The sequence below is a fragment of the Scyliorhinus canicula genome, chromosome 1 (genome assembly GCF_902713615.1).
Source record: "Scyliorhinus canicula chromosome 1, sScyCan1.1, whole genome shotgun sequence".
Classification (NCBI taxonomy): domain Eukaryota; kingdom Metazoa; phylum Chordata; class Chondrichthyes; order Carcharhiniformes; family Scyliorhinidae; genus Scyliorhinus; species Scyliorhinus canicula.
The window spans coordinates 128,361,247-128,387,669 of NC_052146.1; the positions used below are offsets into that span (position 1 = coordinate 128,361,247).

The 26,423-nt window shown below is 50.9% G+C and overlaps 1 pseudogene; it reads left to right on the top strand.

Annotated features, from left to right (window-relative positions):
• The first annotated feature begins 2,199 nt into the window (after positions 1-2,199).
• LOC119978977 lies at positions 2,200-2,402 on the top strand (annotated as a pseudogene).
• Positions 2,403-26,423: the final 24,021 nt, after the last annotated feature.

The following is a 26,423-nucleotide window of genomic DNA, read 5'->3' on the forward strand; positions in this document are numbered from 1 at the left end:
TTGCGCTATCCTTGCCAGTGGTGTCCTCCATGGCCCCCGCCCAGCACCCCCAGCAGAGGCTACAGTGGCCGTTGCCCTTGAGTGGGCCGCATGTTGTCCCATCGGCGGGTGGAATATAGCGGAGGTTGGGGTGCCAGGGTGGGGAAGGGGTGGAGGGCACCCAAATGGCTCTTCAGAACCAGGGGCCAAGGTGGGTGGTAAGTGGGGCGGCATCATCAGGAGAGTGGGGCAGTGGTGTACACTTGTATGAGAAACATTAAAACACCCTCATCACAACCAGTAAAACGCCTCTGGCCGACTCTTTGTTCCGTGAATTCTGACCTCGGGTGACTGTCTGTGTGGAGCTTTCACTTCCTCCCCGTGTCTGTGTGCGTTTCCTCCGGGTATTCCGGTTTCCTAGATTTCCAAAGATGTGCAGGTTAGGTGGATCATCCATGCTAAATTTCCCCTTAGTGTGCAAAAGGTTAGGTCGGGTTACTGGGTTACAGGTATAGGGGGCGCGATTCTCCGAAATGGAGAAAGAGTGTTCGCGCCATCGTGAACGCAGTTGCGTTTCACAACGGCGCAAAACAGGAGCGGGCACTACCGATTCTGGCCCCCACGGGGGCCAGCACGGCGCTGGAGTGGTTCATGACGCTCCAGCCTCCCTTCCCGTCGCCAAATAGGCGCCCCGCCAACCCGCGCATGTGCAGTTGGGCAGCGCCAACCCGCGAATGCGCGAGGGACTTCCTCAACACGCCGACCCCGACGCAATATGGCGTGGGGGTTCAGGGGACTGCAGCGTAGTAAAATAGGGCCAGGGTTGGAGAGCCCGTCCTGCCGATTGGTGGGCCATGATCGCGGACCAGACCCCATTGGAGGCCCCACCCCCGGTGGAGGAGCGCATGTCCCCGTTCCACAGGCTGCCCCCCGACCCTATGCGCAGAGTTCCCGCTGGCTGCGAGCAGGTGTGAACAGCGCCGGCGGGACTCTGCTGTTTACGCGTGGCCGATCGGCCCATCAAGGCCCGAGTACTGGTGGCCCGCGTCCGGCGCCATGCCAAACACGGCGGAGTATATGGCGCCGATTCTCCACTCCTCGGAGAATTGCCTGTCGGCGTCGGACCGTGCCGCCGGAAACAATGGCGCTAACGGCGATTCTCCCATACGGCGCGGCATGGGAGAATTGTGCCCATGGTGAAAGTGTGGGCTTGGGTAGGGTGCACTTTCCAAGGGCTGGTCCAGACTCGAAGGACTGAATGGTCTCCTTCTGCACTTTAAATTCTATGATTCTATGTTCGGATATTGGCTGCTGCATCTGTGGTGTTGCTTCACGCAGTGTTCAGGCACAGCGTCCATGCCTCAAGGTGTGATTGAGATGTGAGACAATGAGCCCCACATGCTACATGGCCGCCTACCCACGGGGATCCACTTGGGGTGGGTGAACTGCTCACTTAACCACGTTTGCCAATTCCCTATTAGCAATATCCTTCAGCAGTGTGGCCAGAGGCCTCCACAGTCAGTGGGAGTTACAGGTGGCTGGTGAGGCACACAGGTTTGCCCCAGGAACGGGAACTCATGGTCCAGGGGTTGGCATGGAGCACCCCTGTATGGTTGCCTCCCCCAGCCCCGTTCCCCCACCAGCCCCGATACTCCCAGCCCTCAATGGCAGCCCACCTTCAACCAGGGCTGCATCCCCTGCTTGCCTCCCCCCACGTCTCTCCTAGCACAGGTGCAGCATGCTCAGTGCCCCGAGTTCATTGCCTGTGAGAGAAAATGGCTACTTACATCCTAAGGTCCTCGCAGCAGCCCTGTGGCCAGGTTCACGTTTTTAAAAAGTAATGCTAATCTGCGGCAGCATGACCATTTGCTGGGGAGGCTGCTGGATCATGGGAGGTCGTTGGATATGGGGTGGCTATATGGGGTGGCTTCCGTTGATTGGAGGTGCCGATCTCTATTTAGGCCTAACACCAGATTCTCTGCCCTAACGCGGTTCGCATTTACAGTGTCGCGAGGCGGAGTTTCTACAAGCATTTAAAAAGGTAAAAACATGACTAAAGAGAGTGTTGATCCTCTAGTGAAAGAATTAATAATGGTAAATGAGGCAACGGCAGAAGACTTGAATAGATATTTTGTGCCGGTCATGACTGTATAATACTCAAATAACATAAGGAGTGATAATGAGGGAGAAACCTAAAGGAATTATAATCATCAAGGAAAGATCACTTCTTGGCCTTTTGGCTAAGATCAAGTGTGAGTTCAGGTGTAATGCCTGTTCTTGGCTGTTTGGATCTGGTATGTCTCCTGTATGGGGACCTTCATTTGGATTCAATTTGAATTTGAATTGGTTTTTGGAGCAAGAAAGGAGATGGATTAGGGGTTTGCCTTTGTCTACTCTGTCCTTTGGCTTTGAAAGGAATAAAATTTTTTTAGAAAATCATCGTGGCTGGCAAGTTGGATACAGAACTGGCTCGGTTATAGAAGACAGAGGATAGCAATGGAAAGGTGCATTTCTGAATGGAGGGCTGTGGCCCTTAAGAGGATTGATAGGCAGAAGGATACGTGTACTGGTGTACTGGTACGCAGACCACTGAAAGTGACAGCCAAGGTGGAGAAGGTAGTCAAGAAGGCATACGGCATGTTTGCCTTCATTAGCTGGGGCATTGAGTTTAAAAAATGGCAAGTCATGTTGCAGCTTTATAGAACCTTAGTTAGGCAGCACTTTGAATATAGTGGCCAATTCTGGTCGCCATACTACCAGAAGGATGTGGAGGCTTTGGAGAGAGTACAGAAAAGATTTACCAGGATGTTGCCTGGTATGGAGGGCATTAGCTTTATGAGGTTTGAGAAACTTAGTTTGTTCTTACTGGAACGACGGAGATTGAGGGGTGACCTAATAGAAATCTACAAGATTATGAGGGACATGGACAGAGTGGATAGTCAGAAGCTTTTTCCCAGGGTGGAAGAGTCAATAACTAGGGGACATAGGTTTAAGGTGCAAGGCGAAAGGTTTAAAGGAGATGTTCGAGGCAAGTCTTTTACACAGAAGGTGGTGGGAGCCTGGAACTCGCTGCCGAGGGAGGTAGTGGAAGCAGGTACAATAGTGACTTTTAAGGGGTGTCTTGACAAATACATGAATAGCATGGGAATAGGGATGTGGTCCTCGGAAGGGTAGGGGTTTTTAGTTCAGATGGGCCGCATGGTCGGTGTAGGCTGGGAGGGCCGCAGGGCTGTGCTGCAATTTTCTTTGTTCTTTGGAAGGGTACTCAGAAAGCCATTAGAACTAAAGTCTCTAGAATCCCCTGGATCCAATGGCCTGCATCTAAGGATCTTTTTAAAAGTGGCTGCTGAGATAGTAGGTGCATAGGTTGTAATTTTCCAAAATTCCCTAGATTTCGGAAATTAAGGGCGGAATTCCACCATGGCCACATCAGTGAGTTCAATGGTGTGTGGGGGTGGGGTGTAAAATTTGGCAGGCGAGCAAAAATCATGTCACACCTGTGTGAATTTCTCGCAGTATCTTCCACTGATGCCTGCCATGGAGCACCAAGAAACCCATTAGAGGCTGGCATGAAATGGATTTGCATCCCGCTAATTGGGTGCAGTCTGAGGCCCGAATCTTCCTATTCTCTGTGATGCCAGCGGGAAAAGTTGCTAGTCCAAAATAGATTAGGAATATCTTGGCATGCACATATTGGGGCTCACCTGAACTGTGCCTGGGGCTGCCCTTGGAATTTGGAATGGAGGCTCCCAGCACCCTGAACCAGAGACCACCACAGCAGCGGTGGAGGAGCATACACAGGTGGATCTTGCAGATTCATTCTCATTGAGCAAGTCTGTCTTCCAGTCTCAGAAAATTCCTGGAGATCCATTCTTTGGTCTCAGAGCTTCATTTTGGCGAGGTCCATTTTCATTCTTTAATAGTGAGTCAGTGATGTTTGGACGCTTTTTCAATATGGCATCCGGATAACGGGTTACGTGTCATCAGCCCTGCCCCGCCCACGAATGCGAAGCAAAACACACAGTTGCATAATTAATGAGGTCCGGGCAATAAGATCTGGCGTGTTTTCCCCTGACCTCTGCGATCGGAAACACTCTGGGCTGGATTCTCCGATCCTGTGGCTATATCCGCAGGATCAGTCTGGTCTTACGACCAGAAAGTCGGTGCTTCCCCCACACTGATGCTCCGCCCGGTGGGGTCTAGCAGCCGTGCAGCGTAAAGCCGGCTTTACCTGCGGATGCAGCCGCAGAATGACCGGGTCAGTGGTGGTGCATGTGCATGGCCTATGGCAGCTGCGCTGTGCAAAATGGCACCGACGGCGCTTGGACCTGGCCTGCCAAAATCTGCTCCCCTGTAACCCCCCTCGCCACCCCCTGACCACGCCCCATCAGTCCCCCCAGCCCCCGACGGAGGTCCCTGCTAGCGGAACGGCTCTCCCCTCCACCCCCCTTACTGTGGCGGCGCTGACGAGGACTCGGCCCATTGGGGATGGAGCATCAGGGGAGGGCCTCATATGACGTCCTGAGACTGTCCATACGGCATGCGGCGAGTACGCCGTTTTTGACCGGGCGGAGCATCACAAACCAGCGCCGCCCCCAATTCCTGCATAAACAGGGATTCTCCGGTCGATTGCCGAACACGATTTCGGCATCGGCCATCGAGGAATCCCATCCTACATTTTCACACTCTCATCACGAGACTAGTCACCAGATGGGAAAATTCCACTCTAAGGGCTAAGTTTGGAAAATAGTAAATGTAGGGCGAAATTCTCCCAGAAAATGACCGTGTCAATTTGGGCGGGAATCGCAGGGTGATTTCCACCAGGTTGGCATTATCAGGGTGTCATGTTGGCACTGCCCAAGTGCCAGGAAAGTGCCAGGGCACTACCCTGCCCTGTCACCAACCGCCCGGGGTTCCAATGGCCTCCAAGCCCCTCAACATGGTCACAACACCGGGTTCCATTTTTGGAAACCAGTACCGCTTGGCGGCGGCATCACAGTGCGCCACTGGGCCTGATGAATCCCGGGAGCCGGGAGACTCCAGCCCAAAAGGGCTGTGCATATTTATTTGAGTTTCAAGACACATTTAAATATGCTAATGAGGGGGCGATCTAGATCGCGTCGGGTGCTGTGAGTTGGGAGCATCGCGATCGTTTTGCCCAAAATTGTGCCCCAAATCCCTCTGTTCAAGAAAGGAGGGGGACAGAAAACTGAACAAACGGAAGCCTGTAGATATGGCGCTGGATTCTCCCGCCCTCCCCCCGCCCCCCCCCAGCAAAGTGTTTTCCAGCATCTAGGTGGCTCGCCATTGCCCACAGGTGGGATCTTCCAGTCCGGCCGATATCTCGGCTGTTTTCCATGCCTGTCCCACTGATGGGGCACCTGCTGCAGGAGTGGGGGGGGGGGGGGGGGGGCAGTGGGGGTCACCTTCAGCAGGGCTAGGAAATCCCACTCAACCGTGTTCCTAGATTTTTTAAAAGCAATTGATAAGTGGACATGTCAAAGGCTACAATACCAAAATTTGTGGGTTTTGGATTAACATAGTAACATGGATGGAGCATTGGTTAGATAACAGGAGCAGAGAGTAGGGATAAATAGATAATTTAAAAATTGGCAAGTTCTTACCAGTGGAGTGCCACAGGAACCAGTGCTGGGCCTTAACTAGTTATAATCTACATCAATGACTTGGATGAAGGGACTGATGGTTGCTAATTTTGCTCACAGAATCATACAATCCTTGCAGTGCAGAAGGAGGCCATTCGGCCCATTGAGTCTGCACCGAACCATGTCCCACTCTATCCCCACAACCCCATAATCTAACTTTCACATCCCTGGACACCAAGGGGCAATTTAGCATGACCAATCCACCTACCCCGTACATCTTTGGACTTTGGGATGAACCCAGAGCACCAAGAGGAAACCCACGCAGATACGTGAAGAACGCACAAACTCCACACAGACAATGACCCAAGGTTGGAATTGAACCCAGGTCCCTAGCGCTGTGAGGCAGCAATGCTAACCACTATGTTACTGTGTAACTTCATGAAACAAAGAAAGATAGGAGGGTACGTTGTGAAGAGGATATAAAAATTCTACAGAGGGATTTAGATAGGTTGAGTGAGTGGGCAAACATTTTGCAGATGAAGTATAATATGGGAAAATGTTAAACTGTCTAGTGACAGGAAGAATGAAAAAGCAGTATTGTTTTTAATGGAGAGACTGCAAAACTCTACAGTACAGAGGGATCTGGGTGACCTGATACACAAATCAAAAAATGTCTGTAGGAAGGCAAATGGAAAGTTGATGTTGATTACAAGAAGAATCGGGTATAAATGTGGGGAGGTGTTGCAAGATCTGTGTAGGGCCATACTGAAGCTGCAACAGGAGTACTGTGTATAGGTTTGATCTCCTTACGCAAAGCATAGAAATGCATCAGAAGCAATTGAGAGAAGATTCACTCAACTGGTTCCTGGGGTGAAAGGGTGTCTTAAGATGAAAGGTTATACAGGTTGGGCCTGTTTCCATTGGAGTTTAGAAAAATGAGAGATAATCTTATTGAAACATAATGGGTGAGATTCTTCATTTCCCGATGCGATTTTGTAATCGATGATCGGCGGAGAATCCCTTTTTACGATGGATTCGGGGACGGTGTCTGTTTTTGCATGCTCTGCCCCCTCTGAAGCGGCATCATTGCGGCGCACGCTGCGCACTGTTGGGAAGGCCTCAGCATGTCAGCTGAAGGCCCTCCCACAATGCTCCCTCCTCGATGGGCCGAATTCACAATGACACGGGGTACGTGTGGTCCCAGCTGTGCGGGAACCCGGCGTGGCGTCTAGAGATTGTGCCCAGCGCTGCCACAGTCGTGCGGGAGCCGTGCTGCTGGCGGGAGGGACTTCAGCTAGGGCTGGGGGCACTGGTGAGGGGGTGGCCCAGGGGTGGTGAGGGTGGTGTCAAGGAGGGCATTATTTGGCAGGTCGGGTCCGCGCACGGTCAGCGCCGTGTTGTACGCCGCGACCGCTGCAGGTCATCACCATGCACGTGTGCGGCCATGGACCTGGCAATTCTCATGCTGTTTATTTTGTGAAGGCTGGGCATTTTACATGGCGTGGCTGCTAGCCCCTCGGTCAGAGGAGGGCGGAGCTGATTTTTCCCAAGTGAAATGCCACGGATCTTTCGGACATAGTCTCAAAATCGGAGAATATGGCCCATATAATCTCGAGGAGACTTGACAGGTTGGATGCTAACAGGATACATCCCCTAATTGGGGAGACTAGAAACTAGGGGTGCAGTTTAAAAATTGGGGGCTAGATTTTCCAATTCTGGGTTATACTCCCACGCTGGCGTGGGAACGGTGGTGTTTTGCGGCAGACAAACTGGCGCAAAACGGTCACCGATTCCCCGTTTTGCTGGGGGCTAGCAGGACAGCAGCGTAAAGCACCCGGCTCTAGCTGCCAATACACCCCGGAGAATTGCCGGGTCCATGGCTGCGCATGCTCACAGCGTCGGCCGTGCCATGCAACATGGAGACGGCCGCTCGCGGACCCGGCCCGTGAAATAGCCCCCCCCCATTCGGCAGGCTCGCACACCCCTGACCACCCCCCACAGTGCCCCCTGCCCCGAATAATGTCCCCCCTGCCCATAGATTGGCCCTCCCCCGACTGTGGCGGCACTGGACTGAGTCCGCAGCCGCCACACCGTTTTCCTGACGGATGAGACCATGAGAGACCCACACCGTCGGGAACTCATCCGGTCGGGGGCAGAGCTTCGGGGGGCGGGCCTCGGGCAATGTCCTGACGCAGTCGATACGTGGCACAGCATGCTCCTAGAGTGCGCTGCTTTGGAGGGGGAGGAGCATCGCTAAAGCAATGCCGCCCCCGAATCTGTTGTAAATCTGGATTCTCCGGCTGGTCGCCGAATGCAATTTCGGCGACCAGAGAATTCATCCTCGCATATGACAAGGATGTATTCACCCTCCGCAATGCCACGGCCCACATTTTGGCCCCCACCTCCCCTCCCAGCTCCTCCTGCCACTTGCACTTTATGACACCATCCCAATCCATCAACTCCTTATAGACATCGAACATCTTCCCCTCCCCTATCTCTTCCCTCGATAGCATTTTGTGTTGGAACCCCAGTGGCGGCAGCCCAGGAAAGACAGCACCTCAGTCCTTAAGAAGTCTTGGACCCGCAGGTACCTGAAACCAATTCCCCCTGGGAAATTCGTACTCTTCCTCCAGGTCCTCCAACATCGCAAATTTTCCCCCATGAACAAATCGCCAAATCGCTCAATCCTCACCTGCCATCACCACTGAAAGCTTGCATCTAACCCCCCTGGGTGCAAACCTATGGTTGTCGCAGTTTGGTGCCCACACCGAGGCATCCTCCAGCCCAAATGCTGCTTCCACTGCCCCGATAGCCTCAGGGCTGGGCTCACGGAGTACCTGGCCAGCGCCAATAGCAGAGGCGCCAACAACAAAACCCTCAAACATGCTCCCCTACACGATGCCACCTCCATCCGACCCCATGCTGACCCCTCCCCATGACCCATTTCCTAACCCTAGCGACATCCCCTTGCCCCCACTCCAAGAAAGTCCTCCTAACTTGCGGGGTCTTCCCCGCTACACAAACCCAGAGATCAGCGCATTGAGCTTCTTAAAAAATGACTTAGGGACGAAGAGTGGGAGGTTCTGAAATACAAACCAAAACCTTGGCAGCACCGTCATTTTCACTGTCTGCACTCGCGCTGCCACTGACAACGGCAGCACATCCCACATTTTAAAATCCACTTTCATCTAATCCACCAGCTGAGCCAGGTTCAACTTGTGCAGCTACGCCAGCCCCGCGTCACCTGGATACTCAGATATCTAAAGCTCGCCCCCACCACCCTAAACAGCAATTCCCCTAACCTACTCTCCTCCCCTCTAGTCTCAATGGGAAACACCTTGTTCTTTCCCATATTCAACTTGTACCCTGAAAATCGGCCAACGACTACGCCCACTCCACCCGATCAAACGCCTTTTCCTCGTCCATCGCCAGCACCATCTCCCCTCTCGCCCCTACGATAGCCTCATGGTTGCATTAAGCAGACTCCTCATGTTCACACTCACTGCCTCTCCTTCACAAAACCCATCTGATCCTCGCATATCACCCCCGAGACACAATCAAAGGGGCCGGTCAAAGACCCCCCCCCCCCCATCAATTTCTCCAGCATCTTTGCCACGTACACCCCGGCTTCCGTACCTTCAATGCCTTTAGGCATCCCAACAATCCTGAGGATTTGCCTCCTGGAGCAATTCTCCAGATCCTTCACCTTCTCCCTCAGCCTCTTCTGGGTCTCCCGCATCGCTCCCACCTCCTCCATCAACGAGGTCAACTGCTCCTCGTGCTCCCTCACTGTCTCCTTCATACTGAACATTTTTTAAGGCTAGGTTTTATAAATTCTAGATTGACACGAGGGAGCCAATGGTTATGTGGTTATGGAAGGGAGAATTGAGGCCACAATTAGATGCAGCCACGGCCTTAGCAAAGGACAGAGCAGGTTAAGTGGTTGAATGGTTTACTCCTGCTCCTAATTCCTGCATTGTGTTATCAGAGATGACGGTTCGGGCTGAGTAACCACTAATATACCTCAGAATGTGTACAGTCTTGTCCAACCTAAAAAGAGACATTGCACAGATGCTTCTGAAATGTTTACAAAATTTAGAAGATCCAAAACAAGTAGGAAAGAATTATTTAGCACCGCATGTCTCTTTCTAATTAGAAACAGAATGTAAAACCTTGCATCCTGCTCTCAGCTTCCTACTTGAAATGAAAATGAAATGAAAATCGCTTATTGTCACGAGTAGGCTTCAATGAAGTTACTGTGAAAAGCCCCTAGTGGCCACATTCCGGCGCCTGTCCGGGGAGGCTGGTACGGGAATCGAACCGTGCTGCTGGCCTGCTTGGTCTGCTTTAAAAGCCAGCGATTTAGTTCAGTAAGCTGTTCAAAGGTCAAGCTCCGGGTACAGAGCAACAAATATGAAAGCCTGGGAAAACCAAGTGCAAATACCTGCCTTAAACCTTTCTCCAAAAGAACAAGTTGCCAGTTCACTGCCGCACAGTCAGAAACTGGTTCTACCACATGGCGAGCATACCAAACTCCTTAACCCTTTGGTGACCATTGCAGCATAACACTTGAAAAATTTAGGAAAAAAGACCAATAATTTAGACTGTTAATTTATTAAATGCACTCAAAAAGTTTGCCATTCTTTGAACTATATTTTGTGGTATTGAGGGTGGGAATCTACATTCAGAGAGACAGGGAGTCTGGAATATTCAAAGGGTTTAATTGCACTTCCCACCAATAAATAGATTGTTAATCATAAAAAGGTTGCCACCCAAATCGCCTGCTCAGGTTTCATAATAAAAGTATACAGATGTCATACAAGCTGCCATGAAACATACTCATGTGCAGTTTCAGCTTTTGGGTGGGGGGGGAGGGAACGGAAAATTGTGTTGCTTTTCTAAGGTGAATTAATAGTTCATGTTTCTGCCCAAGCTTATTTACATAATTATAAACCAAAATTCTCCTTTGAACAGTGCGGTCAGTTAACATATCAGAGTGCAACAGCTAATTTTTTGCATGACAAAGTATTAATGGAAGTTTTTAAGAGCAGCCATATCGCGATTTAGTAACACAGCAGAGAACTGATTTTTTAAAAAATAAACATTTTTGATAAGAATGTCTTTTCCACCGCCTGCAAGTCACCTAATTTTTAAATAATTGAAAATGACTTTATGAAAAAACAAACACAAACATGCATTCACTAGTTTAGTTGCTGTATGCTGGTCAGTTTTTTAGTAAGTTAATTTAAAAAAATACATTAACAGCTTTTAAGAAGAGCCGAGTTCTCTTAATCTGGGGGAAAAAAAGTTCAATTTGAAGAGCCTCCCTGAAGAACTACAATGTGTGAAGACTGTGAAGCACGAACCTCATACTTTCATCCTGGCCAGTTTTGTGGTTGAGGAAAGTTTTCATAGAATAGAATCATAGAATTCCTGCAGTGCACTAGAAAGCCATTCGGCCCCTCGAATCTGCACCAACCCTCTGATAGAGCACCCTCCCTAGACTCACCACCCCCCCCCTTCCTCTTCCCCACAAGCTCATGACCCCACCTAATCTGCACATCCCTGGGCACTAAGGGGCAACTCAGCATAGCCAATCCACCTAACCTGTACTTCTTTGGACTGTGGGTGGAAACCGGAGCACCCGGAGGAAACCCACGCACACACGGGGAGGATGTGCAGACTCCACACAGACAGTCACCCAAGTTCGGAATTGGATCCAGGTCCCTGGCAGCAGTGCTAACCACTGTGTTTTAGGCAAAATGCTTTGTAAACCAATGTTAAAGATTGGGGAATCTCAATTTACGCTCAACGTAACTTAAATTTAAGATGTCACGATTTTCTGCTAGTTTCACACATTTCACCTATATTTCATTGATGCTTCAAATGAATGGAAATTCTCCCCCATTGTGTCTCCATATATACCTAAACAACAACATTGGTGGCGATCTTTCAGGAATCACTGGAGTCAGGGAAGGCCCCAGGGAACTGAAAAATGGCTAATGTAACATCGCTGTTTACGATCAGGGAGGCAGATGACAGAAAATGATGGGCCAGTTCGCCTGACTTCGGTCATTGGTAAGATTTTACAGTCCATTATTAAAGATGAGATTGCAGAGAACTTGGAAGCGCATGGTAAAATAGGACTGAATAAGCACAGCTTCGTCAAAGGGAGGTCATGTCTGACAAATCTGACAGAGATCTTTGAGGAGGTAACAAGGAAGTTAGACAAAGGAGTACCAGTGGACGTGATTTCTTTATATTTCCAGAAGGTCTTTGACAAGGTGCCGTATGGGAGGCTGTTAAATAAGTAATGGTGTTAAGGGTAATATACTGGAATGGATAGAGGATCGGCTGACTGGCAGAAGGCAGCGAGTGGGGATAAAGTGGTCTGTTTCAGGATGGCAGCCGGTGACTAGTGATGTGCCTCGGGGTCGGTGTTGGGACCACAACTTTTCACAATATATATTAACGATCTGGAAGAAGGAACTGAGGGCACTGTTGCTAAGTTTGCAGATGATACAAAGATATGCAGAGGGACAGGCAGTATTGAGAAAGCGGGGCGCTGCAGAAGGACTTGGAGAGATGAAGAGAGTCGGCAAAGAAGTGGCAGATGGAATACAATGTGGAAAAATGTGAGTTTAAGACTTTGGTAGGAAGACTGGAGGCATAGGCTATTTTCTAAATGGGAAAGGGCTTAGTAAATCAGAAGCACAAAGGAACTTAGGAGTCCTGGTTCATGATTCTCTTAAGGTTAACGTGCAGGTTCAGTTGGCAGTTAGGAGGCAAGGGCTGGTTTAGCACAGTGAGCTAAATAGCTGGCTTGTATTGCAGAGCAAGGCAGCAGTGTGGTTTCAATTTCCGTACTGGCCTACCCGAACAGTCGCCAGAATGTGACAAGAGGCTTTTCGCAGTAACTTCACTGAAACCTACTTGTGACAATAAGTGATTATTATTATTATTAAATGCAATGTTAGCATTCATGTCAAGAGGGCTGTGATAATATTGTTAAGTTTGTACATAATGTTATGCACAACCTCCGACCACTAGGTGGCATTGTAAACTGATCACGTTTGGGGAGTTGGGAGTTGATCGTGCTGGGAAATAAACGTATTTGCAATAGTTCTACAAGAGTTGTTTAGTGTTAGTTGTTTGTTAGTTAATTTATCCAAGTTATCTTACCACGAAGTTGCGTTACAGTAATTTATTTTGAAACTACGGCCGCGATTATCCGCTCCCGGGAAAAATCGTGAAGGCCGTCGTGAACTCGGCCGAGTTTCACGACGGCCTTGGAGCCCACTCCTCTCACCGATTTCATCCCCACCCGGGGGGCTAGGAGCGGCGCTCCATTATTCTCGGCCGCCGGGCCTTGAAGCTTGCGTCAAGGCGGCGTGCCGAGAATAACACGACGGCAGCGCCTATGTGACGTTAGCCGTGCATGCACAGGTTGGCCGGCTCCAACCCACGCATGCGCGGCTGACGTCACAACGGCTGACAGCTCGAACCCGCGGGCATCTCACGGTGATTTCACGACGGCAGCGACCCGGTGTGGTTGCCGCCATCGTGAAACGGTCACGAACAGCAGGCCTCTCGGTCCATCCGGGTCGGAGAATCGCCAGTCGCCGTGAAAAACTGCGAGCGGCGATTTTTTCGAGCGGGGGTTGGGAGAATCGGGGGGGGCGCCAGGGGGTCGTGAAATTAGTCAGGGGGCCCTCCTGCAATTCTCCCACCCGGCGTGGGGAGCGGAGAATCGCGCCCTACATGTTTTGTAGCTCATCATTCACTTCAGCCAGTCAACAGAACATGACATGATACCAGGTTTGATGATTTAACTAGAACTTGAAGAATCTGGAGAAGAAAATTCGAACCACTGAAAATAATGTTGCAGGATAAGAAAGGGAACAAATCTTTGTGACTAACCTTGCAAGCTACTGACACCTTGTGCTCAACGCACGGTAAACTACACAGCTTGGAATGGAAGGAATAAAGGTATCTCAACAGCTTTGGTTCTACCGGCAATGTAGACAAAAATTGGAGGCTGCTCAAGCAACAGTTTAATCTCTATGTTGCAGCCCTTAGTCTGCAGGTACAGCCCGATGAGAGGCGTATTGCATTGCTGCTCACTGGAGCAGGTCCCCAAGCAATTGTGATCTTCAATACATTTGCATTTGAAGATGAGGCTGAAGGCTTCAAAGAAGTGCTTAAAAATCCGATCAGCATTTCAACTCTTAAATAAAATTAAACCTTTGAGCACTATAAATTCCATATGCACACCCAGAACGCAGGAGAGGCATTCAATAGCCTCCTCACTTGGGTGGGATCTCGGCTGGGGTGGTGTGGGAGATACTGAAGGCAGTTATCAGAGGGCAGCTCATTTTGATTCGAGCCCATCAGGAGAAGGCTGAACGGGTGGAGTTGGACATGCTGGTAGGCGATTTTTTAGAGGTGGACAGGAGGTATGCAGAGTCTCCGGATAAGAGGCTTCAGAAGGAGCGTCAGAGACTGCAAATGGAATTTGGGCTCCTGTCCACAGGTAAGGCAGAGGGGCAGCTGAGGAGGGTAAAGGGGGCGGTGTATGAATACGGGGAAAAAGCCAACAGGATGTTGGTGCATCAGCTGAGGAAGCAGGAGGCGGCAAGAGAAATTGGGAAAGTAAAGGATATATGAGGGAAAGTGGTTGTGGATCCAGCGGGGGTGAATGATGTGTTTCGGGAATTTTATAGTAGACTATATAAATCGGAAAGGAGGGTATGAAGCGATATTTGGTGGGGGGGGGGGGGGGGGGGCGTCTGAAGTTCCCGAGGATAGGCGAGGAGTCAGTGGAAGGCTTGGGGAGATTATAGACGGATTGGAGGATTGGAGATAAGGCTCCGGGACCTGATGGATACTCGCTCGAGTTCTGCAAAAGGTTTTCCGGGCTGTTGGGGCCGCTCCTAGTAAAGGCTTTTAGTGAGTCCAAGGAGCTGGGAGTGCTCGCAGGCATCGATTTCCCTTATTCTGAAGCGGGATAAGGATCCAGAGAACTATGGATCGTATAGGCCGATCTCTCTTTTAAATGTGGATGCGAAATTGTTGGCAAAGGTCTTGGCCACGCACACAGAGGATTATGTCCCGGAGGTGATAGGGAGGACCAGACGGGGTTTGTGAAGGGGTGTCACCTGACATCCAACATTCGACGGCTCTTAAATGTGATAATGATGCCAGTGGAAGGGTGCGAGATTAAGGTGGTGGTAGTCATGGATGCAGAAAAGACCTTTGATCGGGTGGAGTGGAGGTACCTGTGGGATACCTGGGAAGGTTTGGGTTCGGGCAGGGATTCATTGACTGGGTCCGGCTGTTCCTAAAGAGTATCAAAAAAGTCTGAAATTATAAAGGGTGAAATGTCAGGAGCACAAAACCCTCAACAGATGCATCACAGGATGGTTCTGGGGTGGTTCTGCTCCAGCAGAGATTGGCAGGTGTATTGATCCAGGGCAATGACGGACACTGAACGAAGATACGCAAAATTGAAAAAGAGTATCTTAGGCTCATTAATAGGTTAAAGAAGTTCCATGATTATGTATATGCTTCCAACCTTCATTGTGGAGACTGACCAAAGGCCACTGGTCGCCATCAGAAAAACAAATCTCAGTGAGATGTCGCCGAGACTGCAACTAATGTTCAATCGGTACGATTTTGAATTGGTGGATGCGCCAGGTAAACATCTTATCGTGGCTGACACACTTTCCAGAGCTACTGAGGAACCACTCCAGTTGGATGAGGATGTACAGGTGTAGTGTAAACATGGCTACAGAGTCTCTGCCAGTCTCTGACAACAAGTCAAAGGTCATCAGAGAAGAGACTAAGAAGGACCCAATGTCGCAGGAAGGTATACAGTACCTCCATGAAGGAGAATGTCCATAACATTCGAGAAGAATTAAGTGATGTTAATGGATTTCTGATGCAAAATCAGCAGATTGTGATTCCACAGACATTGCAATCAATGATCCTCATCAAGTTGCATGAAGGGCATTTAAGGATGGAAAAGTGCAATGGAATGAACACCAACACCTCCTCCACAATAGTCCTCAATACCAGTGCCCCACAAGGCTGCATACTTAGCCCCCTACTCTACTCCCTGTACACACACAACTGCGTGGCAAAACTTGGTTCCAACTCCATCTACAAGTTTGCTGATGATACGACCATAGTGGGCCGGATCTCGAATAACGACGAGTCCGAATACAGGAGGGAGATAGAGAACCTAGTGGAGTGGTGTAACGACAACAATCTCTCCCTCAATTCCGGCAAAACTAAAGAGCTGGTCATCGACTTCAGGAAGCAAAGTACTGTACAAACCCCTGTCAGCATCAACGGGGCCGAGGTGGAGATGGTTAGCAGTTTCAAATTCCTAGGGGTGCACAGCACCAAAAATCTGTCCTGGTCCACTCATGTCGACGCCATCACCAAGAAAGCACAACAGCACCTTTACTTCCTCAGGAAACTAAGGAAATTCAGCATGTCCACATTAACCCGTACCAACTTTTACAGATGCACTATAGAAAGCATCCTATCGGGCTGCAGCACAGCCTGGTATGGCAACTGCTCGGCCCAGGAGCACAAGCAACTTCAGAGAGTCGTGAATACCGCCCAGTCAATCACACAAACCTGCCTCCCATCCATGGACTCCATCTACACCTCCCGCTGCCGGGGGAAAGCGGGCAGCATAATCAAGGATCCCTCCCACCCGGCTTACTCACTTTTCCAACTTCTTCCATCGGGCAGGAGATACAGAAGTCTGAGAACACGCATGAACAGACTCAAAAACAGCTTCTTCCCCACTGTCACCAGACTCCTAAATGACCCTCTTATTGACTGACCTCATTAACACTACACCCTGTATGCTTCATCCGATGCCAATGCTTATGTAGTTACATTGTATATCTTGGGTTGCCTTATTATGTATTCTCATGTATTTTTTTGTATTTTCTTGAATTTTGTTTAATTCCCTTTTCTTCCATGTACTGAATGCTCTGTTGAGCTGCTTGCAGAAAAATACTTTTCACTGTACCTCGGTACACGTGACAATAAACAAATCCAATCCAATCCAATCCAATCCAAGTGGAGAGCCAGGGAGGGAATCTATTGGCCTGGGATCAACCGGGACATTGAACTGATGGTGGAGAACTGTGAAACATGCCTAAGATTTCAGCGCAGGCAGAGCAAAGAACGTATGCAGATAGGCGAGGCAGTGGCTGCCCCGCAGCAGAAGGTTGTCATGGACCTTTTCCATTTCAATGAAAAGAAGTACCTTCTGGTCATTGATTATTTTTTGACCTACTCGTAGATAGCGCAGTTGTCGACTTCAATGGCAAGATGTCTGATAACAAAAATGTCAAAGAAATTTTTGAGTGACACAACATTCCGGATGTGGTCAAGTGCGATAATGGTCCTTGCTTTGACTGTTATAAATAGACAGAATTTGCGCATCAGTATGATTTCTGACATGTTACTTCCAGCCCGCATTACCCACAGTCGAAAGGCAAGGCTGAACAGGGAGTCCATATTGTAGCCACCTGGGGTGGCCACTTTCCGATTCCAAAATGGAGGCCCGCAAAGAATGCAGGGAAAATCGGCCAGCCACAGGAAAACAAGCAGGTACAAGGTTTCCTGTGTATTAAGACTTGCAGAACCCAGACAGAACCGAAACCAAAGGCCATCTACATATTAATGAGCAATCCCCAGGAACAATTAGAAACATTGACGCAATTGGGACCAAGACAGACTCCCCAGCGCCAGCGGGAGCCAGGACAAAGGAAGGCCAATGGACACATAGGAACCGCCCAACGATCAGGGAACAGCTCCAGTATTGGAGAAATCGATAGAACCGATTGGGACATGGTCCAATTAGTTGGGACCAAGTCCGGGGTCCGCCCACAAGGGCGCGAAAACCCTGGGAACTATAAAGTAGAGTCCCCAAGTTCAGTTCGCTCTCTTGGCCTTGGCTCTCAGTGAGGAGAGACCTGCCTAACAGCTCTTGGCAGTTCTCGAAGAAGTCTTGACCGTGACTCTCAGCAAGGAGAGACCTGCCTAGCAGCTGCACCAACCAAGTAAGTCTCCAGTCAACGCACGCTATGAGATAGACGCTCCTAGGTACTATTCCATACTAGCTTTGAAGCCAGCAGATTCAGACCCGGACAAAGACCATTGTTCCTCTGACCTGGTGGGCCATTCCAAAAGCGAAATATAGGCCTTTAGTGTTAGTGATAGTCTAGTAAGTAGAGTTTTATGTATGAGTAGTGATTGACTGTGTGTATAATAAATGTGTTTTGATTTGAAACTTACTAACTGGTGTAATGAGTTATTGATCGGCACTTGGCTTTGAACCTCGTGGTGGTATCAGAAAGATACCTGGCGACTCTAGAGCAAAGGTTATTAAAACAGAACAATTAAGTAAAAGTACACTTAATATATTGTCAAACAGCTCTTAAGGAAAGCACTCGACAGTCGTGAGGATACATATCTTGCGCTCCTCAGCTATCGTTCGGCACCGCTAGTCCATGACCTCTCGCCCGCTCAAATGTTAATGAACAGGCAACAACCTACAACTCTACCTTATTTTCCTCATGAGCCTTTGAACCACTCATTATCGAGACAATTGACCTCTCAGAAAAGGATTTTATGATAGGTCTGCCAAGATGCTTAAACCTCTGCAGCGGAGGATATGGCGAGAGTAGAAGACTCCAAAGGAAATGGCTGGTCTAAACAGGCAAAGGTACTGGGACCAGCAGGTCCAATCTCATCTCTTGTTCTGCTGTTCATCATTCATTTTGGCCAGTCTATAGAACATTGCAAGAGCTAGAATACAAGAGCAGCGATGTACTTCTGAGGCTGTATAAGGCTTTGGTCAGACACTAATTGGAGTATTAAGAGTGGTTTTGGGCCTCGTATCTAAGGAAGGATATGCTAGCCTTGGAAAAGGTTCAGAGGATGTTTACAAGAATGATCTCTGGAATGAAGACTATGGGGAGGCAGTGGCAAAGTGGTATAGTCACTGAACTAGTAATCCAGACATCCAGAGTACTCTGGGGTCCCAGGTTCAAATCACTCCACTGGTGAAATTTGAATTCAATAAATATCTGGAATTAAAAGTATAATGATGACCATGAAACCATTATCGATTGTCATATAACCTATCTGGTTCACTAATGTCCTTTAGGGAAGAAAATCTGCCATCCTTACCTGGTCAGCTATATGTGACTCCAGACCCACAGCAGTGTGGTTGACTCTTAGGTGTATCACAAGGGCAATTAAGGATGGGCAATATATGAATGCATAAAAACAAAATGAAGAGCTTGTCATATGAGGAGTGATTGAAGACTCTGGATCGGTACTCATTGGTGCTTAGAGGGATGAGGGGGGATTTTGTTGAAACTTAGAGGCTACTGAGAGACCTAAATAGAATGGACATGGAAAGGATGTTTCCACTAGTAGAAAACTAGAACCTGAGGGCACAGCTGCAGATCGAATGGAAAATCCTTTAAAACTGAATTTCTTCAGCCAGAGGGTAGTGAATCTGTGGAACTCTTTGCCACAGAAAGCTGTGGAGGCCAAGTCACTGAATGTCTTTAAGACCGAGGTAGATAGGTTCTTGATTAATACGGGGATCAGGGGTTATGGGGAGAAGGCAGGAGAATGGGGATGAGAAACATATCAGCCATGAGTGAATGGCAGAGCACATCAGATGGACCGAATGGCCTAATTCTGTTCCTATGTTTTATCGTCTTCTCGTCTTAACATGCAAAGAGTGCTTTAATATACACAGCACTACAATACAATACAATTAGGGCAGCACGGTAGCATTGTGGATAGCACAACTGCTTCACAGCTCCAGGGTCCCAGGTTCGATTCCGGCTTGGGTCACTGTCTGTGCGGAGTCTACACATCCTCCCCGTGTGTGCGTGGGTTTCCTCCGGGTGCTCCGGTTTCCTCCCACAGTCCAAAGATGTGCAGGTTAGGTGAATTGGCCATGATAAATTGCCCTTAGTGTCCAAAATTGCCCTTAGTGTTGGGGGGGGGGGGGGGGGGGGTGGAGGTGTTGACCTTGGGTAGGGTGCTCTTTCCAAGAGCCGGTGCAGACTCGATGGGTCGAATGGCCTCCTTCTGCACTGTACATTCTATGATAAATTCTATGATAAATACACAGAGTAATAGTGAGACAGGGACTCAATCCTGGGAAGGAAGGAAGCTAAAAGAATAGTGGGTTCGGCCTGGTTGGGAAAATGGATTTGAGAATTTTGTAACGGTGGAAAGAGGTTTAAGGACGAAGTTCAATACAGTCGGACTTAAGGAATTGACAGCTTTTCCGCTGTGGTGGCAGTGAGGAAAAATACACCAGAGGCCAGAGCTGAAGGATGTAGAGTAACAGGGTGATGTATATGCTGGGAGGTATTTGCAGAGCTGGAAGGTGTAAGACTGGAAAGATTTGGCAAGAAGAATAAAGATTTTAAATTGAGTGTGTTAGAGGACAGAGTGCAAAAGTAGGTCAGTGAGGGCTCAAGTAGTCCTGTAGGAGTGTAAATGCAGCGGAAAATACAGCCAGTTGCATTTTGGACAAGTTGAATTTTAGGAAGGGTGGACAGTGAAAGACCAGAAAGGAAAGACCACAGTGGAAGTGACAAAAGCATGAATAACATTGGGAGGTGAGGCTGAAACAGGTGATCTTCTGGAAGCAACTGGAAGGTGATTGAAATTAAGGATGTGAAGGAGTGGATTCTCCACCTCACGATGATGGGAAACATGGGTCGCGATCACGTCCACCAAAAATCAAGGTTGGTGCAGGGTGCTGAACCGGCCATATTGCTCCTGGGCCCTGCTGGTCCTGCCGCGGCCGTAAAACTGGCATTTGCATGCGTGAGCATATTATTACCAGGTCTGGCCCAGTAGTCTCTGGGCCTTCGCCCCCTATCAGGCAGAAGCGATGCGAGCGCAATTCACTACAGGTAGGTAAAAATGGGGATCGGGCACCGTGGCTGCTAAGGAAGGTAGAGGAGCAACGAAACATTTCCAAAATTAAAATACTGTGCTGAAAATTGTGCCGCTGGTTGAGGGGCATCAGCCAGGGCCGGTGGAGTAGCGGGGAGCGACTGCAGGTGATGGGCCATGGATTCGGGGTGAACCCCCGGGATCAGGGTGTCCGAGTACGAACCACCATTATATTCAGTGTGCGTTTTCAAAGCAGCCATTATGTACATGTTACAGACCCCTGGCTTCTCACTCTGCGGACTGCTCATTGTGTCCTGTAACTGTACAGAGAGCCTCCAGTCATTTGGCAGCTCACCCAGGTCACCCCTCTGGAAACACTCAAACCTCAGCTGATCCATCACCCGCATAGGCATGGCCAACCTTACCAGTGGCACACCAGGTGTTGGCATTCCTCACTGCACTCAGTCCCTCTACGGGGGAAGCAGGGGAACAGCAGAGTTCACCCCAAACAAGGGCACATGCACCGTGGCCTTTGGCACTGTCCCTGGCACACTGCCTTTCTCAGGGCAGAGGCCTCACCCGCCAAGACATCGGCTGGCTCACTCTGCACAACCACTGGTTGTCTCCAAGCCCTGCCTCTCCACTGCGCCCCTGCTCCCATCCATCCTCCCCCCAGACAGGTTGTCACAACCTGTGTGTCACACCCCGGCCCCACATCACACTGCAGCTACCTTTCCAGTAGGTGCCCAATCCCCTTGCCTAGTCCCATCCTTAGGCCTTGACCAGACCCAAGCCACCAAGCATGGAGGTGGTCGGTGGCATGCGGTGACCCCCTCACCCCACAATCCGGTGCCACCCTGCTGCCGGGTTAACACATGGCCCATGCAAGGAGGGCACCCACAAGAGACCCCACTGGAGGGAGCAGGACATGGCCACAGCGTGTATCTTCAATCTGGACCAAGCCCATCAGGATGCCGAGCAGCAGGATTCGCTACCATCACTGGCATGCCCCAGGTCCAGGTGGTGATGGATGGGAAGCATGTCCCCCTATGGGCACTGTGTATGCAGGGGTGTCCTTCATCAATAGGAAGGGCCACCACTCCATGATTGTGCACTTGGGGTGTGACCACCAGTTGCACATCATGGATGTCCAGGCGATGTGCATAGCGCATACACCCTGACTCACTTTTTAAAAAAAATTTAGAGACCCAATTCATTTTTGGGTTTGTGGGGGCGAAACACACACAAACTCCACACGGTCAGTGACCCAGAGCCGGGATCGAACCCGGGACCTCGGCGCCGTGAGGCAACAGGGCTAACCCACTGCGCCACCGTGATGCCCTGACACCCTGGCTAACTTGATGGTGCCCGACTCCATAGAGGCGCCCCAGTTGGGTGAGGAGCCTTGGAGGCCTGGTCACCAGTAGCTCAGCCTCCCTATCCCAACTCCTCTGACCCCTCACTCCATAACCACCCACCCCTTCCTGCACTCCATCCCCCCCCACCCCCCCCCCCCCCCCCCCCCACCACCCCCAGCTCCCCTCCCTCTCTGAGGATTCTACCAGCATCACTACAAAGTGTTGGCCCTGGGTTGGCAATATCAGCGGGTCTTCTCCATGGGGTGGAGGATGATGACGACTCGCTGTGAAATGAGCTCTGGGGCTCCTCTTCGTTTGACAAAATCTGACTCCTCCTTTATAATAATAATCTTTATTAATATCACAAGTAGGCTTACATTAACACTGCAATGAAGTTCCTGTGAAAATCCCCTAGTCGCCATACTCTGGCACTTGTTCGTATACACGGAGGGAGAATTCAGAATGTCCACTTCACCGAACAAGCACGTCTTTCGGGACTTGTAGGAGGAAAGCGGAGCACCCGGAGGAAACCCACACAGAAACAGGGAGGACGTGCAGACTCCACACAGATAGTGACCCAAGCCGGGAATCGAACCCGGGTCCCTGGCACTGTGAAGCAACAGTGCTAACCACTGTTCTACCGTGCCGCTTATGTCAGAATCACATTCCACTGTCTGCCCGGGTGATCCCTGCATGCAGGATGGCCATTCCATCTCATGGATTCTCTGGGGTGGCTGGGTGGCGGTTATGGGGTGGTGAGTGGTGATGGGTCAGTCAATGGTCGACTATACTACATGACACCCCCGACATCTCTGGCATCATCCCCTGCCACCTCGGAGGGTGAACACGGGTGGAACTGTACTCGGGGCCCTGCCCGTACTCTCTTCCAACACCCATACCCCCGATCTCCCACAAATCCGACCCGGCACAACCTTTAACCCCACCCAGTCCATCCCTCACACTTTTCAGATAGAGGATCAAGGCAGATCAGAATGTCAGTGAACAGGTGTTCAATAGTGGTACATACAATTATAGTGCCATGGCCCCATTCGCTATCCTATGTTCTGCACCCATGCCAACATGACTAGTGTCTACCTTTCTTTCTGTGTGTGCCCTACTGCTCCTTCAAGGTGGGTCTCCAAGCGGCACATCAAATGTGGAGGCGGCCTGCTGCATATCTCAACCTGTGACCTGGGGTACCTTTGGCAGCCGTCCATAGAGCAACTGAGCCTGGATAGGCCTGGCTGACTTTTGGGAGGCCCAAGTAGTAGGATGCCACCCTGTTTTGCCCATTGCCCATGAGATGTGCCAGCGTCAGGTGAGGGGAGGGGGAATTCAGAGAATCTATGTTACTGCAGCACCTCTCCTGTGAGACTCACCGGCATGGGCTCCATGGCCTCCTCCTCCCTCGGGGTGCCCGATGGCCTCCGGGCTACTTCTTGGGATGGGGATATAGTTGGAGTGAGCACTGGAGGCTCCACCGTCACCTGGCGCTGCCAGTCCTGCAGGCCCGCTTTCGCCTCGACCAGAGTCTCGGTGCCCTCAACCATGGAGCACAAGGACTGAGTCACGGCTCTCTGAGACTGTGCCAGGTCCCTCTGTGCCTGGCCTAGGTCAGCCAGCGCCCGGCCATTAATACTCTTGATGCCCTCCTCCAAGACCCTTTGTGACTGGGCCAAGCTCTGGAGCGCTGCAGCAATATCTGCACGCTGGCCTGGTGCATAGCTGCCTGTGATAGGGTTGCCCTGCCCTGTGCCTTGGCAACTGCCTGTACAGTGTGCCCCAGACGTTGGACACCTTGACCCATGACCATGACCCTCACACTCAAGGCTTCCACCGCGGATGCCAGCCGTTCAGTGTTGGCCTGGGTAACACACATTGTCGGCACTGCCTCCTACTTCTGCAGGCAGCTGAAATCCTCCAACTTCACCTGTAGACGCTGGCTGGTTGCTGCCGCCCCCTGTAGACCCTGGCTCTGCATCGGCATTTCCAACATTGATGGGACCGTCCTTTCGAGAACCACTAGTCCTTGGGGTTGGGTCGCTCTCCAACCGTCCGCCCCCTCAGGGATTCCTACCTCCATCTGATGGGCTGAAGCATGTGTGGCGTGCGCACTGGAGAATGTCCCAGGAGCCTCTTCCCTAATATGACCCACCGAGGTAAGAGTCTCTGGGATAGTGGAGATTTTAGGTGATAGCTGTGACATAAAGTCGGGACTGGTGCTCTGGGGTGTTACGGGGTTGTGGCTGTGGGCGAGAAACATGAGATAGTCCAGCTTTGTCGGATGATGGTCCTGCAGGATAACAGACACATGGCGAAGTCTCGGGTAGGCATGGTGTGGGAGAGAGGAGTGACTCTCTTGCTATAGGGACATTGCAATGCATTAGGGGCTCACTTGATTGTCCCATTCCAACCTCCGTCTGGGAGACTGCCCTCTCTCCCACCTCCCCGGCCAACTCCATTGCCCTCTACTCTTCAGCGGCCAGGACCCGCAGGTCTGGTGGGCCCCCTGCGGTCTTGTTGACCTCCTAATGGTTGTCGGCCATCTTCTCCTGGGAGGGGACACAAAATGGAAAGTGTGAGACACTCGGATGCAGGATGTACAGGGAGTCCATAGCTAAGGGGCTGTGTGTGCAGGGAGCCCGGTCACTGCGGACGCTATAGCTGCTGGCGTTTGGTGCAGGGTGAGGTGCAAGGGGGCTGCTGGCGGATGGGTTCCGATTGGCCAATAGAGTGCGGTGTGTGGTATGGGGATGCTGCCAGAGGTACAGAGGTGATGGTGCCTCCGGGCTGGCCTAAGGAGGTCGTTCATCTTCTTGTGGCATTTCAGTCCGTTTCTTAGGGAGGGGCCCACAGCGCTCACTGCCTCTGCCACCTCCGCCCAGGCTTAGTTTACATCAGTAGGTGGTAGCCAGCTGCCGACCCTGGGGAAGAGAGTGTCCCACCACACCTCCACCACATCCAGCATGGTCTCCAACTTCGCGTCGGCAAAACCTCAGGGCAGCTCTGCAATGGGACATCTTCCTGGCTGGAATGAGTGTGTGCAGGGAGTTGAGTGCTTACACAGCTCCAGCTTGTCAAGCTCTCGCAATACCAGTCCCTGTCCCAGCGAATTCGATGCTGGTATCAATTGGAATTGCACTAGTTTCATGTGGGTAGCGTAATGGCCCATTAGCATGACCTGAATGACTCCGGGATTCGTGCCCCCAATGGAACTGGGTACGTTTCGAATTCAGTTCCAGCATCATCACTTAGGATGAGATTCTCCATTTGGGAGACTATGGGCGGGAATATCCATTGGCTGGCACCAAAATCGCGAAACGCAATTGACCGGAGAATAGGTCGCAATTTTCCGCCATCTTGACAATGGCTTAAAAGCATTCCGGAATGCGCGTACAGTAAACACTGTTTGCATATCATTAACGGGCTCGACCCAGTATTCACGGGGCCTTCGCGATTCTCCGCCTCCAGTGGCCTGAGTTTGGGGCAGTTTATTTGTGCTTTTAAAAATCGTGAAACCGATGTCATGGCTGCTGAGGGAGGGAGAGGGGTCAGGGAAAGTATCCAAAAATCACCAGAGTTTGTTGACAGTTGTGTCGCTGGCCAGGGAATTTCAGCCACTGCCGGGGGAGTAGCAGGGGGGGGTGGCCAAGAGGTGGGCGTTGGGGTGGATGGGCATGGAACACCATTGCGCAGCCGGTAAGGTAGCCATGCAGCTGCGCACACTCCTAACAGCCACTGGAACTGGTGACGAGTGTCAATCACGGACCTGACGAATCCTGCACCTATTTTCATTGGAATCGATTGAGTTCCACGCGGCACCAGTGCTAGCCCCTTAACAGTTGCTGAATCGATCCAGGTTTGGCGCCATTTTTTGCTGCCATGTAAGTCCACAAATTCTGCGTCGGCGTCAACTCATAGGGCGCGATTCTCCGCCCCCCACGACGGGTCGGAGAATAGCGGGAGGGCCTTCCCGACATTCTTCCCTACATCCCGCTATTCTCCTCCGCCCCACGACACGAATCGCTGCTCGCCGTTTTTTACGGCGAGCAGCGATTCTCCCCTAGCCGATGGGGCGAGTTCCCAGGCCTTTACGGCCATTTTCACGAACTCCAACACACCTGCTCTCACCGTTCGTGAAAACGGCCGCAAAGTGCCGTTCTGGAGAACCATGCCACCGATTGGCACGGCCGCACCACGGCCGTGCGAAGGGTGGCATGGGCCCGCGATCAGTGCCCACCGATCGCGGGCAGCGGGTCCGAACCCCGCGCACTCTTTGTTCCTCCGCCGCCCCGCTGGATCAGTCCACGGGGCGGCTGAGGGGCATAACGGCCCGCACATGCGCGGGTTTCACGCATATGCGTGATGACGTCATTCGTGTATGTGCGGATTGGAGCCGTCCAATCCGCGCATGCGCGGCTGACATCATCGTTTGCGTCAGCCGCCATTACCCTTGGCGCGCGGGCTAGCGAAGTTTGCTAAGCCTGCGATGCCGAGGTTCACGGGGCCCCGCTGCTAG